Source organism: Copadichromis virginalis, linkage group LG13 (genome assembly GCF_057382275.1).
Source record: "Copadichromis virginalis isolate Kocher_CV1m ecotype Utaka linkage group LG13, C_Virginalis_male_GT1.1, whole genome shotgun sequence".
Classification (NCBI taxonomy): domain Eukaryota; kingdom Metazoa; phylum Chordata; class Actinopteri; order Cichliformes; family Cichlidae; genus Copadichromis; species Copadichromis virginalis.
In genome coordinates, this window is record NC_140630.1 from 6,329,815 (window position 1) to 6,338,296 (window position 8,482).

Consider the following 8,482-nt stretch of genomic DNA (forward strand, 5'->3'; position numbering starts at 1 on the left):
TTCCTTGATAAAAGTAACAGTTCCACGGCCACAGAAGAACAAAAACTCTCTCGATCCACATGATTGAGTAAAAGATAATAAACGGATGAAAATACAAGTCAGAAAAAAAAGAATACGTAAGGTAAAAGAGCTAAACTAAGAGAAAAAGCAGGAGCAACTGTAACAGGCTGCACGCTGGTTGGCGCATGCGCACGTTGGCGCATGCGCGCTGGTTGGCGCTATACCAGCGTGCTGGTATAGCAGATGTGGGTGGAGATACAGACACCAACTGTTGGGACAACTCTATAGTGGGTGGAGCTGGATGCAGTGGCAGTGATTTGGAATCGCACAGGTGTAGCAGCTGCAGCGAAGAGTTAGCCAGCTGCTGTGAGGGCATGGAAACTACAAAATGTTGACCCAACCTAGCAGGGGCTAGGTATAATTTTGGACCAAAGATTTTTTGTTAAAAATGGGCCTGACAGGACATCCTAATAAGATATATAATGCTACAGATTAAACTAATACTGTACACTTTTATTGATCCCCGTGGGGAAATTCTTCTCTGCATTTAACCCATTCACTCAGTGAAGCAGTGGGCAGCCACCAGTGCAGCGCCCGGGGAGCAGCGTGTGGGGATGGTACCTTGCTCAAGGGTACCTCAGGGTAGCCGTTCAGGGAATTCGAACCCCTGACCTTCCGATCACGGGGCAACCGCTTTACCTACTGAGCTATCCCTGCCCGCTAAACTACTCAAAAATGGATAAATCATCATCAGCCTGTGCAGGGAGATTCTCAGGCAGCGTCTCAGCCAAGCAGAGAGATGCGATAGGAGTGTCTGTGTTTACCAGTGTCCAGGAGCACCAGAGAGATACTCCCATACAGCTTATGACAAAATTTGATCCGATTTGATTGATGGCCCTAATCATGACCTTTTGACCTCCCCCCTCCCCCCCGGAAATGTGTAATTTGATCCCCTAAGCGTGACGAATTGCATCCGGAGAAGGGAGGGGGGAAACCTCCGGAAGCGCGGCACCTGTTGTTGGAAAAAAAAGAAAAAAGTTTTTAGAGGGAGGGAGGGGTCTGCGGCAGGGGAGGGTAATAAAAGCAGAGAGGAGGCCGTCACAATTTCTAGGCACAGACGCAAGATGGATCCTTTCATTCTGCAGCCCAGCAGCATTCCTGTGTACTTGGACGGCGAAGAGATCTGCTCTCCCGAGGCCGCGAGCATGGGAGGCAACAGCTGGGAAGATCAGAGAGGGTTCCTGAAGCATAGCGGTGATGCAGCAGTTGATTCTGTGCTGTATAGAGAGACAGAGCGGCAGATAGTTTTCCACAAACTCATAGTTTGAATTCTGTTTCAATATTATGACAATTTTCTCTGTATTTTTTTTTTTTTTTTTTTTACAATAGCGGATGTAATTTTACTTTCTTAAGCTGCACCGGCGCTTGTAATGGGAAAAAAGAGTGACTTCCTATTGCCTGTAGAGAACCGTTTCTTTCATTAGTATTTTATTTTCCTATAATACAGACGCAGTAAAAAAAAACCTTTAAGATGATCTGCCTAGCAACAAATTGCATTTTTTAGGCTACACCATAGCTTGTGATGAAAAGAAGAACTTTCTATCCGCTTGTAACCTACAGGCTGCCTACCCCGTATGTGTAAAAAAGAATAAATATCCCTTAGTGAATACTTTTCTTTGAATACTACTTTTCCTTTTGAGAATCCCTTTTACAAGGGACTGAAAAACAAACCATAATTGCCGTGACAGGCGATCTTGTTTCACACACACACACACACCGCGGGTCAAGGAGGAGTGAGACAGCAGATATCAGTTTTTTTCTCAATGCTTATATCCTATAACACGCCCCCCAAAAAATATTATTATTATTATTATTATTATTAAAACATCTATATGAGGTAGGTTTTGCGCAACCTGCTCCTTGTCAGACCAAAGTAGAGAGTTTTTTTCTTCATTACTTTTACAATGGGTTTTCTCAATAGACAGAAAATGAAAATGAGGAGTCAACAGCCGATATTATCAGTGCTTGTAACCCGGTAAATAATTTCGTACATCTCCCCATAAAATAAGCCTTAGTGGAAAAAAGCTCATATTCGAATAAGTTTATTCCTCTCTGTGGGGAAAGAGTTTTTTTCCTCAGAGTCAACCATGAGGCGAGTTTTGTCAACAGGAGACGAGCAAGAACAAGGGCAGACAACTGTTGCCCATAAAGTAAAACAAATATCCGCCTCTAAGTCGTATTTTACCGTTGCAGAATGTGGAAAACAGACAGCCCTCACAAGAAGGCGCCCCAAAAAAAAAAGGATATTGGACACCCCAACTTTCCCCCCTCCCGACTGCGCGCGCGCACGCACACACACACACACACACACACACACACACACACACACACACACACACACACACACACAAAACAGAGACCCGAAGGATGAGAAAAAAAACAAAAAACCCTCTCTAACTGACAAAAGTACACCACCGGTAGTAAACAACATCACCCACTTAGGCAGAAATGACTTATACGCATAACACAAACTGAAAACCGGTCCATGAAAATCGTGTCTGTGCCAGAGTGTTTAATGGTTTTCGCTCAAAGTTTTAATGGGATTTTTGAAAAGGATTTCCTTTGATCTATTTTGATACTATTTATTTGTAAATTTTCATCGTCCTGTTGAAAGGTCCAGATCATCTTCATCTTTTAGTCAAGTTATCCTGAGCTCTCTGAATAGATTAATTGAATCGTTTAGTCATTGACTGCACACTGACCATTTCCTCATCATGCTTTACAGTTAGTATATGAGACCCATTTTATTGAAAGTTACCTATGGTCTGGTGAATATATCTCCTTTTCACTCATCTGCACAGGTAATTTGACTAAACTGGATTTTAATTTAGGGACGTCATGAGCTTTCCTCTATCACTTCTCATAAACAACAACCGGTGAACTAGTAAAACTGACTGTTCTGCATGAATACTTTTATTTTAGGTAAACTCATAAAGCAGCCTTTTAATATTTAGCCTACATGCACTTGAAATTCACTTCACATATCTCTATGCATACTGTACATTAATATAATACTGTGTACAGTGCAATCTACGTGAAAAATCGTGCTCATTGTTTTTTTTACACCCATCATCACTCTAATGCTGCTCGTGCTCGGTCACGGTCAGCACGTGCCAGTGTTGTGCCACAAACTCCCGCCTGTCTCCTCTCGTCTTTGTACCTTCAAGACATTTCGCTGTGAAGGACTGTTTATGTCTCAGCGCTATTGTGAATGCCGACGAGACATTTCCGGCGTTTCTTACTTCAAGTTAAAAGCTTTGAAATGGTGATTCAGCTTGATGCTTCTATTGTGAAGGAACTATCGGAGATGCACATAGGTGTGTTTACAGAACTTCTTTTTTTTTTTTTTTTTTTTTCTTTTGTCCTCAGCGCGGGTGAAAAAACTCGGGCTGCACGTAACCGAAGCTGCTCACTGCAAAGGTCGGTGCTGGTAACCAGAACACGGGGGGCCCCTCCACCGACTCATACAACTTTTTTTTTTGTCGTGTAGTCGTCGCCACAAACCAAAAAAAACATCTACAGCTTATACAAATTTAAATTACATACATACATTTAAATCCTACACTCCTCTTGCAGGATTGAGTAAATAGTTCGTACGTGCATGCGTGCATGGATGTTTTATGGTATTTGTGTTCTTGTGTGTGAGGCTGCGTGTGCATGTGTGTGATGTGGACTCAGTAGGATTTCTTTTGTGGGTTTTTTTTGTATGTCTGGCTGGAGTCGTGCAGGGAACAGACAGGGTTGAAGAAGAGGTGGAGCAAGAAATGTTCTAGACAGTATTGCTAAGAGCAACGTGTTCTTTCTTCTGAAAATCTGAAAATCTTTTTAGGATCTCAGGATGGCCTGTGCACACGGACAGCTGTTTTCAACTGTGATGAACCCTGTCACTCCACTGTGCAAGACTAGTTTCTTGCTGTAAACATGCACGTTTCAGTCAGCACAGGAGAACTACATTTAAAGCACGATGTCAGCATCATCGGGAACATTATGAATCTCACAATCTTCAGAGACTAAAGATTGCTCAGTATCCCTGGTACCAAGTACCAAATATGTACCAAGTTCTGTCACTCTGATGGTTGATTGAGCAGAAGGGCTGGAAGATGCCATTTTCATGGAGAATTTCAAGCCCAACAGATGGGAATTACCGTTCTTTTCCAAAGTTACAGCTGCTAGAGACGCAGTGGCCAACTCTACGGTTTTTGAAAATAGCTGCCACACCTACCCGCACCCTTTAAGATCAACCCACTTCCAGACCACGCCCTCTTCTGTTATTTAAAAAGAAGACCGCCGTCTCATTCCTTCAAACCTTTTTTTTTTTTTTTTTTTTTTTTCTTTTTAGCTCAAAAACAGAGAGAAGTATGGCCTCTACAGCCCTGCGCCACCCTGCGGAGGAGGAGGAAAGTTCTGCGGACGAGGGCACAATATTACCTGACACGTCCGGTTACTATCGACCCTTGGAAAAGCAGCAGCAAGCGGACGAGCTTGACGGTTGGGCATCTTCTTTGTTCATCGATACCGTGAAAACTGCTGTGTATCATCTTGTCAACCTCGTAATCAACAAGTACCTCACTGCAATTGTTGTATGTCCGATCAACCCCACCAGAAACAGCATGAGTGTTCGCGAGTGTTGGAGGATGACTTTTACGCTGAAAATTATTACAGCATCAGAAAAAGACTCCTCACCCCTCGTTTCATTCCATCCATTCAACGGCTGCTGATTGCTCGCCACATCAAAATGGACGACGTCAAAGTCTGCATGGTGGCGGAAACTCTCTTGCACGAACTGAAATCGGAAAGGAAAGTCTTTGACGCCATCGCCGAGGCATACGACAATCTGGTAGGGTTGGACATGGTGAAAATCAGACAGCTACGGTTGGTCGCAGAGTTTTACAAAGGGGGCTGCTAATTCTTTCTCTGACAGACTGATTTTTTCATTCTTAGAACGTGTAACCAGCATTTTACCAAACAATGTATTCTACATATAGTGCATTTTAAAAAAAAAAAATGTACCCACGTAATCGGTGATGAATTGTGAAGTTACAATTCTTTTCTGAAAAAGCATTTTTATTTTTGTATATAAATAAATGTTGATGTTGTGCTATGGGATTGTATGTTTCAATTTTACTTATAATGTGCCAAATCACTACAACAGGCGGCTCAAGGCGATGCCATCCAGAGTAAGGATCTTGTTAGCCACAGTGTTTCTAAGATTTTTACGCCCCGTTACAATAACCTTAGTTCTATCTGAACTTAGAAGCAGAAAATTAAAGCTCATTATGTGTCTAAGACATCCCGGCAGTTTAACCAATAAAAGCGGGTATCATATGCATAGCAGTGAAAATGTATGCTATGCTATGCCTTCTAAAGCGCGTATAATGTAAACAGAACTGGTCTTTGCACAGAAGCCTGTGGAGCTTCATAATTAACCTCGGTGTGTGAAGAGGACTCTCCATTTAATAATAGCTGTAATAAAATGTTATGGCCAACGGTGTTAAACGCTGCACTTGGGTCTAGCAGGGAAGATTTCAACTTTTCAATATGAATGAAGGCTGAAAACTGATTAGATTAATGTCTGATGATCTTTTATGTGCTTCTTCAAGTTTGTAACACCAAACATATTAAAGGATGATATAAGGTTCACAGGAAGAGTTTAATTAGACACACATTTACTATTTTCTTTATACTGTTTCTTTCTTGACATGTTTAATATGCTTACTATCAGAGGAGAAAATGACCCTTGTGTAGTTTAAAAACTTTTTATTTAATCAAACTGTAATGTTGTTGAACTCTGACGGACATGTCTTTTAATCTTGTCAACAAATCCTTAATCACCTAAATCTGCCATTTATCATCTAGTAAAATGTTCCCTCTGCTTCTGTTGCACATCTCCCCGGACACTCTCTGCTTCACCCGTCCTGTGCAGGTGGTCCAACCCCTGCCTGCCTGCCTCCTTAAACTGGGGTGTTTAAATCTCTTTACCTCTGTTGTGAACTTCACACAAAGTTTGTGGTAACAAAATCAAACTGACGAGGATCTCGTTTGAAAAAAAAAAAAAAACACACACACAGTCACGAGACAAAATAAAAACAGACTGCTCAAAGCAAAAGCAGAGCCCTCACAGCTGGTAGTACAAAACACAGCGACAACATGCGTATTAGATACCCTCAGTGCCAAAAGCATAAATATGAAAAAGGTGGGATCACCAAGAATATCCTAAAAATGGCGTTGAGGTGGGTGTTACAGTGAAAAAACAAAAAGCAGCCAAATTTTCATCTGAAAATGTTGAATTTTAGTAAAAACAATGCTCTGTAGTTTGATACTGTCGTTACAGACAAAGCACATGTTTAAAGCCTTCGGATGCTCATTTGAAATGCACTCATTCTCCTTATCAGCTGGAAACATTAAAGCCGTAAAATGACTTTTTCGAACGGATAAAAACTATTGAACAGCAGCAATGATGAGCCTGTACCAGAATTTGAATGTACATGTGTTGAAGGTGCGGGTCTTGTTGAATTATTAAACATACTTTCTTTAATTTTTCGAGCCACAAAAACAACAACTTTTAATTTCTTCTGCTTGAGTCTCGGCCTCGGGTAGCTCTACTTATCATTGCTCAGTCAGTTGTCTGTTTGTGCTACTTTTTCAAGGAGCAGCGGATTATTGGTAAGGGTGACTTTATGTGTTTAGCTACTTAAGTGGAAGTACTGTGGATAGTTTTACCTTACATACATAGATCTACCAGTACAGCTTCTGAGGTAACTGTTTACAAAATGTTATAATCTATCCACAAGTTCTTTGCAATTTTACATTGATAAACATTATCCTTAACACATTTGGCCCACATAAAGTGCTATGGCCATCACACTGTCATTTAGAATTGTTTAAATAACTCGTGTCTTAAGTCCTTCCATCAAACAGAAAAAAAAAAGTCGCATGGTTCACTTTATATTTCTAACATTTTGTGATATAAAGTCGTTCATAACAAACTGAAAGGCCGGGAGTTTAAAATGCAAACCGATGGAAGCAGAAGTAGAGGACTGTAATGTCACAGAGCACACGGTGTCTATTATTGTGTAGACATTTATAAATAAGAGCTTAATAAAGATGCTTAATTTCTTAAGAAATAAACAGGTGGCGTGATCTTTATCAAAAGTGGATGTTGCATCTGTGGCTAAACCCCTGTACCCAAAAACTTTAAAAATCTACTGTGTGTGTGAGGCTGTGTAAGTAAAGCTTGCCCTTCACACCCGCGTGTAACAAATCATTTGTTGGGGGTTGTGGATTTGGCACCTCAGCATTGTGAAAGTGTGGAAACATGTTTCTGGCTGTGCATAAGATTCCTCCTTACAACTTAGAATCTCAGTTCTAAATGAAATTCAGATGTTTTTTAAGTATGGCTAATGTATTAATTGACTTCTAAGGCACACACACACACGCGCACACACACGAACAACAATAACACAGAGAAGAAGAAGAGGGGGTCGTTTTACTACACATCATAAAAACGCAATCATTCATCTTCCAACTGTATCTTTCTGTTCTGGCTTTAGAATCATTGGTTGTTTACTGAGCCGTACTTTGGGAGTCATACTGTTGTGATACTGGGGAGAAAAGGGTAAGGTTTGATAGACTAAACCCTTACACACATAACTTGAAAAAACCTAAAGAGTGTGTGAGACTGCTAGCTGTGTTGTTCAGCAATAAACTCATCTACAAATGTGTTAGTAAAGAGTGACTTGTACTTCTGTCCCATTAAGCAATGGTTTAACAAATTTCACTGCAAACTATAAAAGGAATCTGGATTTATATAGAACATAGTAGTGATGGATTAAATGCAGGAAACACTAGTATAAGGTGTCTATGGAACAAATCTCCTTCAGCGTTCAAATGACCAAAGTGAGGCCTACCGGCGTTTCTCTCAGTTGGTTGTGTTCAGGGAAAAAGCAGCTAAATACACTGAGACTGCTCCACATTGTTAGTGAGTTAACTCTGGATATCTGTAGGTTTGTCAAACTTGCAGAAAACAAAAGCAGAAAAACAGTAAAAGATGCAGACAGTGAAAGTCTGGTTTATTTCATGAACACAATGAAACATTTTACAGTCCACAGAGCAAAGTAGCATACATGATAAATAGATACACATAACACGGTCAGTGAGAAGTAAAACTCGTCGTCTTACCACATGTTATATTCTGTAAACTTAAAATAAACCACAGAAATTAGAGTTTAGTGTTTTAAAGTCATTATTAAAAACAAGAGTCAACATTACTGAAGTGACACTTTAACGATGCTTCATATCACAGTCTTTATGATGATAAAACATGTTCTCTCATTAGTAGTTGTCTGCGCCATGAAAATGTCCTGAGTCAGAGTTCCTCTTCAATCAAAATTGATCATTAATAGGACGCCCAAAAGATTTGTTC